Source organism: Armigeres subalbatus, chromosome 1 (assembly GCF_024139115.2).
Source record: "Armigeres subalbatus isolate Guangzhou_Male chromosome 1, GZ_Asu_2, whole genome shotgun sequence".
NCBI classification, from domain to species: domain Eukaryota; kingdom Metazoa; phylum Arthropoda; class Insecta; order Diptera; family Culicidae; genus Armigeres; species Armigeres subalbatus.
The window spans coordinates 70806536-70818196 of record NC_085139.1 but is presented as its reverse complement, the minus strand read 5'-3'; positions in this window follow the sequence as shown (position 1 = coordinate 70818196).

Below are 11661 nucleotides of genomic sequence, written 5' to 3'. Positions count from 1 at the left end.
GTGGGGTGCTCACCCGGAAGACCTCATCAAACTCTATAGAACGACTATTCTCTCTGTTTTAGAGTATGGCTCCTTCTGCTTCCTCTCAGCAGCTGATTGCCACCTGATCAAATTGGAACGAATTCAGTATCGTTGTTTGCGTATTGCCCTTGGTTGCATGCATTCAACGCATAACATGAGCCTGGAGGTGCTTGCTGGAGTCACTCCTTTAAAGCACCGTTACTGGGAGCTCTCACTTAGAATACTCATCAAATGTGGAACAAGTAACACACTTGTTCTAGATAACTTCGATAATATGCTTGAACTAACTTGTCGTTCAAGATTCCTGAGAGTTTATCTCAACTACATATCGTCAGATCTTTTGTCTTCCGTGTTATAATCCCCTCGAGTTCACTTCACCAACGACAGTTCCTCAATTGTATACGATCTGTCCATGAAACATGCTATTCAAGGAATACCAGATCATCTTCGACAAATATCTATTCCCTCACTTTTTTCTGAAAAATATGAACATGTCAATTGCAACAACAGATATTTCACTGATGGTTTCTCACATCAACGGATCCACTGGCTTCGGTGTTTTCAATGTAACTTCAACCACCTTCCAAAAACTTCAGGAACCGTGTTCGGTATATGTTGCTGAGCTGGCAGCAATTAACTTCGCTTTGGGGATAATTTCCAATCAGCCCGTAGACCATTATTTCATCTTCTCGGATAGTCTTAGTTCTATCGAGGCACTCCGGTCGATGAAACCTGTTAAGCACGCATCTTACTTTCTTACAAACATAAGAGAGCAGATGCGTGTTTTGAATCGAAAGATCATTCAAGATTACTTTGTTTGGGTCCCATCTCACTGCTCAATCTACGGCAATGAGAAGGCAGACTCGCTGGCAAAGGTGGGCGCACAGGAAGGTGAGGTTTATGATAGACAATTCTCGAGCAACGAGTTTTTCCCATTAGTCCGTCAGAGTACTCTTCAAAGTTGGCAAAGAAATTGGACACACAACGAACTTGGACGGTGGCTATTTTCTATAGTTCCAAAAGTTTCTGGGCGAGCGTGGTTCAGAGGTGAGGACTTAAGTCGAGGCTTCATTCGCGTGATGTCGAGACTTATGTCTAATCACTATTCACTAAACGCACATTTGTACAGAATAAACCTTGTCGATAGCAACTTATGTAGGTGCGGAGCCGGTTATGATGACATCGATCACGTAGTTTGGTCCTGCTCGGAAAATGACGCCTCCAGAGAGCAATTATTGGATACCCTTGTGGCCTGAGGTAAACAACCCTTCAGGGAAGTTCGAGGTGTTTTGGGAGATCGTGATGTTGTCTATATGCAGGCCATTTATAGTTTTCTTTTGTGCTTCTGACATCAAAATTTAATATTTTGTTTTTTCTTCTTTCTTCAAAGTTTTTTTGTTTAGTCTCTGCCTTTTTGTTCCGTAGAGCTCCATAGCTCTTGCCATCCGGAAGATGCTCCCAGTCGAACCATTCCTCGAGCATGACGACACGCCACACCGTCACTGACGCCAAATGCCCGGATGAGAAGCTGAAATTTCCTTATCCCAAATCCTAAGCCCCGTCCATCCCTAAACATTGTAAACTAACCTCGAGTCACCACGAGTACGCTGGCTCCTTCCCCTCTCTTATTAACTGTATAATAAAATGATATTGATTGTATATATCACAAAGAACCATGGCTCCGTAAAGTGTTATACACGCCTGAGCCTACCAAATAAACGAACTTGGAAAAAAAAAAAAAAAAAAATTTATCCCTGTGCTCAACTCACGTGTTCGACCCTACACTAAGAGGGAAACTGATAAGGGAATGAATTATGAGTTTAGGTCTAAGGTAGCTGAACATGTATATCAAGAAAATCATTCAATTACGCCATCAAACATTAAAATTTTAAGAAATATCTCTTCTCCGTGGAAACTTGATGTTGCTGAGAGCTTGGAAATCTACCGACAGGTACAAACGCGGTTGTTGAATAAAGATCAAGGAAATGGTAGCTCCTGGCTCTTCAAGTTTATACCTAAGCATTAAGCGCAACAAGCGAGTAGAAGTAAGCACCGTACGAAATGTAACTAGATAAGTAGATAAATATTATACCTACGCATAGTATAAATAGTGTAAGCTGCGATCATTTTCTTCAAGTCTAGTCAAGTACGAGACACTGAAGACGACCTTACTGTTGAGGTCGAAATACGTATCTGTCAAGATACAATTAAGTGGTGGAATTCAATGGGATGGTATAAACTCGTCTTAGGACAAGTGAAGACATTCCACTAAAAAGCTCAAAATAATTTTCTTATCGTCTAAGACGAATTAAGTACTGTCCATTTAATTCCACCAGATAATTTTCGTTATCTTTGCAGATACGTATTTCGACCACAACTGTGTGGTCGTCTTCAGTGTCTCGTACTTGACTCGACTTGAAGAAAACAATCGCAACTTACACTATTTTTACTACGCTAGGTACCTAATCTAATCTTATTTGCCTACTTTATTTACCTATACAGTAAATTATTGCTTAGGTAGAAACTTGAAGAGCCAAGAGCTGCCATTTAGCTCTTAAGCGTTTTAAATATCGAAGCCGCGCATTGTCCCATGCAGGCTTAGGAGCAGGTCGATCTGCGTAAGTGCGTGCTTCATAGAAACGAGATCTACCCTATTGAAATCAAACGCCACAGGATCTTCTATGTTTTCGAACTGAATAGTGATGGAAATATCAACTAATGTTTCCAATGCCGGATGATCAGCATCAAGTCCTATTAAAGGCTCAGGAGCTTCGGATAAAAGATTCGCCACCGCACCAAATGTGTCATGTACAAGACGCTTATAAGACCGGTTGTCCTCTACGGACATGAAACATGGACAATGCTCGAGGAGGACTTGCAAGCACTCGGAGTATTCGAGAGACGGGTGCTTAGGACCATCTTTGGCGGTGTGCAAGAAGACGGTGTGTGGCGGCGAAGAATGAACCATGAGCTCGCCCAACTCTACGGCGAACCCAGTATCCAGAAGGTAGCTAAAGCCGGAAGGGTACGATGGGCAGGACATGTTGCAAGAATGCCGGACAGCAACCCTGCAAAGATGGTGTTCGCTTCCGATCCGGCAGGTACGAGACGGCGTGGAGCGCAGCGAGCGAGATGGGCAGACCAGAACGACAGAACGACTTGGCGAGCGTGGGGCGTATCCGAGGATGGAGAGATGCGGCCTCGAACCGTGCATTGTGGCGTCAAATTGTTGATTCAGTGTTATCTGTTTAGATGTTAACTAAATAAATGAAATGAAAAATGAATGAGCTTCGGATACTGTACAATTAGGAAGTGCAACATCGTTCACCAAAACTAAGTCGAGTAGTCGGGAGTTGCGGTTCATCACCACATTGATTTGCGCCAGACGATGTAGATCGAAGCCGTCGAACAGAGCACAACATTGTGTCAGCATGTGTGTGTTCAGACCGCATCGTGCTTTCGTGCTGTGCGATTCTTTCTCTCGTTGCGGAAGGAAGTTTTTAATACTACCCGAAGCTATTTTAATTTCAACGGTGCTTCTTAGCGCTATTTGTACCCACTGATCCCGTTACGATCTTTGCAAGGACCCGTGCCTTCGTTTTACGTTGGACCCGTTTGCGGAAGTAAAATTCCGACAAGCGGTGGTAATCCTGCAGGGACACCGTTCTGGGAAAAAACCTCTTAGAAGGTCACGTCTCCACGCTCAGCAATGAGCATTAATAAAAACAAGAGGAAGGGCGAGTCTCTGAATTCTCCACTTCCTTCAAAGAAACAAGGTTTCAAGACCGTCCTGCCAAAGCGCGGAAAAATAGAAGGAAGCTGGAGAATTCAGATATTCCTTCTAACTCTAATATCGGAAATAATTCTTCTCCAATCGAACTGAGCAATCAGTTCGATTTGATTAATGATGAAATTGAGCAAATCGAATATACCTCTAGCCCAGGTGATTCGATTCATGCGAGAAAGCAAAGGATTCCGCCAATTGTGGTATCTGTTGCCGAGTTTTCTGGCTTCCGGAATGAGATTTTGAGTAACCTTCAGGGGATCAAGGTTTCATTTCAGATTGCTAGGAAGGGTGATTGCCGCGTTTTGCCTGGATCCTTTGACGATCGCAAACGTCTTCTTCAGTATTTAACTGAGAAGCGCCATAAATTCTTCACATACGACGACAAAACTGAGCGATTGTTCAAAGTCGTCTTGAAAGGTCTCCCCAGTGATGATAAATCACTGGAAGAGATTAAAATTGAAATTTCTCAATTACTTGGATTTTCACCAGTCCAAATAATTAAGATGAAAAGAAATCCCACTCTGGTACTTCCCAGAGGGCATTTGTCAAAAATTTTATTTAGTTCATTTTTAAAAAAGTGAACTAAATAATATGAAAAGTTTGGAAAAGGCCTGTATTATGTCCCATGTCCGTGTTACATGGGAACATTTCCGCAGGCCTGGGGGAAATTTCCAAAACCCCACCCAGTGCCGTAAGTGCCAAAAGTGGGGTCATGGAACCAAACATTGTCACATGGATGCTAAATGCATGATTTGTGGTGGAACCTCTCACGCCAAGGACGCATGTCCTGTGAGAGAAGATTCCAATAAATTTAAATGTGCAAATTGTGGGGGCAATCATAAATCCAATTTCTGGGAATGCCCTTCACGCAAAAAAATTCCCGTGCAAAATTGATGACGGGAAATTCCAATCGGATCCCAGATTCGACGGGTAGACATTTTTCAAACGCTCAAATTTCGAAACCAGTTACCGGTCGAGCAATTCATACCCACCACAATTCACAAACAAATTTTGCCGCTCGTCAACGGGTAGCAAGCACTTCAGTAAATTCCAATTTTTCGAATGTACCTACGTATGCAAACATCGCTGCTGGTAGACAAAATTTCTCTTCTCAAAATGAGGTTTATACCCATGTCTCAACGGAAAATAATGGTCATGTTGCCGATTCAGGTAGCATGACTGCATCCGATTTTGATTTTTTAACTGAACAATTGCATCACATGATTGATGCAATGTTCAAAGCAAGTACCATACCAGAAGCTGTTCAGGTTGGTATAAAGTACACACAAAAAATTGTTATTGGACTCCGTTTCAATGGATCTAAATAATTGTGTGAAAGTTCTAAATTGGAATGCCCGCTCTCTAAAGGGTAAGGAAGATGAATTATTCAACTTCCTAACAGTTCATAATGTGCATATTGCTATTATAACTGAAACCTATTTGAAACCAGGACTCTCCATTAAACGAGATCCAAATTATTTTATCTACAGAAATGATCGTCTTGACAGCGCCTGTGGTGGGGTCGCCATTGTCATCAATAGACGTATCAAACATAAATTATTTTCTTCGTTTGAAACCAAAGTTTTTGAAACCTTAGGAGTTTCTGTTAAAACAAATTTTGGTCAATTTTCCTTCATTGTAGCCTATTTGCCTTTTCAATGCAATGGGCAGCAAAAGAATTTGTTGAAAGCTGATCTTCAAATTCTGACTCGCAACAAATCAAAATTCTTCGTAATTGGTGACTTCAATGCCAAACACCGTTCATGGAATAATGCTCAAAGCAATTCCAACGGCAACATTTTATTTGAAGATTGTTCTGCGGGATATTATACTATTCAATATCCCAATGGCCCAACTTGTTTTTCATCCACTCGAAATGCTTCGACAATTGATTTGGTTTTAACGGATTCAAGTCAGCTGTGTGGCCAATTGGTAACTCATGCTGACTTTGACTCTGATCACCTTCCTGTGACATTTGAAATCTCACAAGAAGCCATTTATAATCCAATCAGCTCTACTTTCAATTATCATAGGGCTGATTGGGATTTATATAAAACGTATATCGATAGGAATTTTGATGTTGATATTCCTCTCGATACCAAAAGTGATATTGATAATGCTCTCGTATCTTTGACAAATTTAATTGTCGAAGCCAGAGGCATTGCAATTCCTAAATGTGAAATTAAATTCAACTCCATTATTATTGACGACGATCTTCAGCTACTGATCCGTCTTAAAAATGTGAGGCGACGGCAATACCAAAGAACTCGCGATCCCGCGTTGAAAGTTATTTGGCGAGATTTGCAAAATGAAATTAAAAAACGTTTCGCTATTCTGAGAAATACCAACTTTGAGAACAATGTCTCGAAGTTGGATCCCAGTTCGAAACCCTTTTGGAAATTAACGAAAATTCTTAAAAACCTCAAAAGCCAATTCCAGCGCTTAAAGAGGGAAATAAAATTTTATTAACAAATGGCGAAAAGGCTCAAAAACTTGCTCAGCAGTTCGAGAGTGCCCATAATTTTAGTCTAGGTCTCACTAGTCCAATTGAGGATCAGGTTACACGAAGCTTCGAAGACATTCTCGATCAAGATAATGTTTTTGACCCTTCGTTGGGAACTAATTTGGATGAAGTGAGATCTATTACTAGAAAATTTAAAAATATGAAAGCCCCGGGTGATGATGGTATTTTCTACATACTTATCAAAAAACTTCCTGATAGCTCTTTATCCTTTTTGGTTAATTTATTTAACAAATGTTTTCAATTGGCATACTTCCCAGATAAATGGAAAAACGCCAAAGTTGTTCCTATTTTGAAGCCGGACAAAAATCCAGCTGAGGCTTCTAGTTATCGCCCAATCAGTTTGCTTTCTTCAATAAGCAAACTGTTTGAAAAGATTATTTTAAATAGAATGATGGTTCATATTAATGACAATTCTATTTTTGCTGATGAGCAATTTGGTTTTCGCCATGGGCATTCAACCACTCATCAGTTATTAAGAGTTACGAACTTAATTCGGCTCAACAAATCTGAAGGATATTCGACTGGAGTTGCTCTTCTTGATATAGAGAAAGCGTTTGACAGTGTGTGGCATGAAGGTTTGATTGTAAAATTGATGAATTTTAATTTTCCTCTGTACATTATTAAACTGATCCAAAATTATTTATTAGATCGCTCACTGCAGGTAAACTATCAGAATTCTAAATCTGATAGATTACCTGTAAGAGCTGGTGTTCTCCAAGGCAGCATACTGGGGCCCATTTTGTATAACATTTTTACTTCTGACTTACCTGATTTACCACCAGGGTGTCAAAAATCTTTGTTTGCAGATGACACGGGCCTTTCAGCCAAAGGGCGAAGCCTTCGTGTCATTTGTAGTAGATTGCTAAAAAGTTTGGATATTTTCTCCACTTACTTGCAAAAATGGAAAATTTCCCCGAATGCTTCCAAAACTCAGCTTATAATTTTCCCACATAAGCCGAGAGCTTCTTATTTGAAACCTTCTAGCAGACATATTGTCACTATGAATGGGGTTCCAATTAATTGGTCTAGCGAAGCTAAATATTTAGGACTTCTGCTAGATCAAAAATTAACTTAACATTGAAGGCCTTCAAGCCAAATGTAACAAATATATTAAGTGTCTATATCCACTTATAAACAGAAAATCAAAACTTTGTCTTAAGAACAAACTTTTGATTTACAAACAAATTTTTAGACCTGCCATGTTGTATGCTGTGCCAATATGGACTAGTTGCTGCAATACCAGAAAGAAGGCACTCCAGAGGATTCAAAATAAAATTTTGAAAATGATTCTGAAGTTGCCTCCGTGGTATAGTACCAATGAACTTCATAGAATTTCTAATATTGAGACATTGCAACAAATGTCCAACAAAATAATTTCCAATTTTAGACAAAAATCGTTGCAATCTTCTATTGCAACGATTAACTCCTTGTACCCTTAGTATAAAATAGGTTAAGATTAGTTTAAGTTATACATGGTTCAATTCAACCAGAGGAAAAATTCTAACTGCCAGAGGCAATTGAAATGTATTAATAATAACAAAAAATATAACATAACAAATAAGGATGATAGTGTTAAGAAAACACGGAACACCTAGTCTAAGAGATGAATGCATGTATTAGATAATTAGCAAATAAAATTAGTTAAAAAAAAAAAAAAGAAAAAAAAAGTGTCAGCATGTGGGATAGCAAGTAGTCAATTATTGGGAGCTCGTTATCAGTGACATTCCAAACCACTCCAGCTTGATTATAGTCACCATACAAATACTGAACCGATCGAATTGATGTGATTCTCGATGTACACCATGTCATGTTTACGATTTGGAGGAAGACACATTGCACCGATACTAATCCTACGATTGGATGCTGTAATCCTGACCCAAAGTTGCTCAACTGATGTGCTAATAACAGCGGTGTCCAAGCAACAATCTAGCCACTTAGATACTAGAATTAAAATGCCACCTCCACGTGTCTTCGTAATATTTAAATAATTGCGATCGATACATTGAACTGATTACCGAATAGTTGTGTGGAATGTATTCGGTCATCGAGCCAAGTTTCAATGAGAACCAAAACATCATATTCCGATACCGTAGCAGCCGTGAAGAAGTCATCAATTTTGGTTCGTAATCCACGCACATTCTGGTAGTAGACCAGGAGACCATTAGAACCAATCAGAGGGGTTTCGCTAGACTGCTGGGAAAGGCTAACATTTCCAATGCAGCCTTCCAGAGCCGAGGCTGTCGGGGGTACATTGCATGGTATCGCTCGATCACTTGTTGCTAACGATGCATTGTAGCGAACAGGATTGTTCAGAGGCTCGGATTGAAGTACCGTAGTGCTGCTACTATTAGACGAGGAATAACTGCAAACGGGACGAATATCAGTGCTATTTCATGTCCTGAGATTACAGTACTTGCCTAGGAGAGTAAGGTGGGAAACCCCATCACCAAATCCGAGCACAGGAACGGAACGACTTGTATGACTGGAATCGACATCAGGAATTGGTGAACGCAGAAGCTCGACTGTGACGGATGGCTTAGGGGTTCCCATAAGGCTGTTTGGTGCGCGTTCCGTTGATGAACTCAGATGAGGACTAGAGTCGATGCAGCTGCTATCGTTCCCAAACGGGCTATCGCTAGGATCAGGGCGAGATTTAGGGTTCGAAAGTTTGCTTAATACATTGTACTTGCCTACGCAAGTGTTGCGTACCATCTATGGTGGGGTGCAGATGGCGGACGGTACGTGGAGGAGGCGAATGAACCACGAGTTGCATCAGCTGTTGGGAGAACCATCCATCGTTCACACCGCGAAAATCGGAAGACTGCGGTGGGCCGGGCACGTAGCCAGAATGTCGGACAGTAATCCGGTGAAAATGGTTCTCGACAACGATCCGACGGGAACAACAAGGCGAGGTGCACAGCGGGCAAGGTGGATCGATCAGGTGGAGGACGATTTGCGGACCCTCCGTAGACTACGTTGTTGGCGAAGTGCAGCCATGGACCGAGCTGAATGGAGAAGACTTTTATGTGCAGCACAGGCCACTACGGCCTTAGTCTGATAAATAATAATAATTTCCTGCGCAGGCCGGATGGAAAGCCCCATCACCAAATGCGAACACAGGTACAGAACGGCTTATCTGACTCGTGCAATTGTCAGGAAGAGAGGCATTACAAAACTCGACTGTGTCGGACGGCTTAGGGGCTTCCATGAGGCTGTTTGAAGTGCGTTCCGTAGTTGAAAGAATTCCATTACGACAGGGGTTGCATGTGAGCTCAACGGCGATGTGAGCCCACGTTGGTTGTCAGCGACCATGTACTTCGTTTTGCTGGTATTGATCATGAGTCCAATCCTCGTTGTTTCCCTCTTAAAAGGCGCAAAAGCCTCTTCCACGACACGGCGATCAATCCCGATAATATCGATATCGTCCGCAAATCCCAGGAGCATATGCGATTTTGTGATAATGGCACCGCTTCTTTGCACACCAGCTCTCCTAATCGCTCCCTCGAGCGCTACATTGAACAGTAGATTCGAGAGTGCATCACCCTGCTTCAATCCATCTATGGTAGCAAATGAACCCTTACACTTGACTTCGATCCGTCCAACGTTATACGAATCAACCGTATCAGTTACGCCGGAAAACCATGTTCTAGCATAATTTGCCATCATTCATTCCGTTTCACTGAATCGTACGCCGCCTTGAAATCAATAAACAGATGACGTGTCTGCAAGTAGAATTCCCAGAATTTATCAAGGATTTGTCTCAGGGTAAACATTTGATCCGTCGTTGATCGCCCCTCACGAAAACCTGCTTGGTATTCACCGACGAAGAACTCTCCAAGCGGTCTCAATCTGTTGAACAGAATACGGGACAAAATTTTGTAAGGGGGTTATTCTTCGGTAATTGGCGCACTCCAGTCTGTGCCCTTCTAAAAGATAGGGTAAATGAGGCTGTCCAACCAGCTACCAGGCAATTCCTCGTCTTCCCATGTTTTCGACATAATATGGTGCAGAACCTCATAAAGCTGCTCACTGTCATGTTTGAGAAGTTCAGCCGGGAGCTAGTCCTTCCCCGCAGCCTTATTATTTTTCAGCTCTATAATAGCTTTTCAAACCTCATCTAGTGTAGGTTGTTCCGTGGCCCCGGGCCCCACATATCTTATATACCAAAACCAACCTATTTTGTACATTTTGGGGCCCCCACAACCTGTTGGCCGCGGAGCCCCATTCCGGCTAAATCCGGCCCTGTCAGCAAGTGTTATAAGGTGAGCCAGAGCTATTGTTTGCCATTGATTTGTCGATTGCAACATGTTTTGAGATGCACAACGTGATTTGGGTCACACTGCCGAAGCCGATCCTAATTTACGCGACGGTTATTGCAGCGTGTTGCAACATACCAAAACGCTGACATTTGTAAATTACTTGAATAAATATATTGAATTAAAATGAAATTTAACTACAAACAAAAACAAAACTAAAGTTGAAACGGTCTCTACCTTTCCGGTACCTACCTCTACCTACCGCCTTCATCATAGTTTCCATTTAAATCCCGAACGAAAAGATGCCTAGCCTGGAGAACCAACTGCTTAGGCTTTTTAGAAATTTGCTGCCAATGAATGGGAGATGTCAATGGCTAGAGAAATTTTTGTTTCCAACGCAGCCACCGTCTCCGGCTTAATCGTCCTGAACGTTGGCTCACTCACGTTCACGGGAAATGTCAACGCTTGCCCCGAGCTCACAAATGAGCCGGCTGCTGACGGGGACTAAGGGCTAAGACGCAGCGATCACTACCCGATCCTCCTGGTGCTTGATAGCCAATCCATTGTAGTAACTCGCAGGCGTCGTTGGTTATACAAACAAGTTGACTGGAATTGGAGTTACTTCCAAAGCCAAATTCAGCGGAAGTTGGACAACAAGCCCCAACCACGACCATAGAGCTGTAAGATAGCTTTCTCCGGCCAGCTAGTAGCAGCATCCCAAAAGCCATCTCAACCCCGCACAAAACTAATTTTTAAGAGCAAGGGTAAAGAGCTTCGAGCCCTAAATATGACTGAGAAGCACCTTCCACCAGATAGCCCCGATACATACTAGAGTTCCCGGAAGCTATCCCGGAAGACAAAGGACAGGTCGTGAGTAGAGTTTCTTGGCGGCATCAATAACTAGAAGCCCTGGCGAACCATTTCAAACAGCAGTCTTCCTATCAGCATTATCCGGAACATTTCCAGAAGAATCCAAAGGAGCCGGCTTCAGAAATCCAGGCGCTCCAAATCCTCGCCGGCTCCTCTAGCTACCGCTCAGTTGCGCTGACCAACGTGGCTGCTAAAGTTGTGGA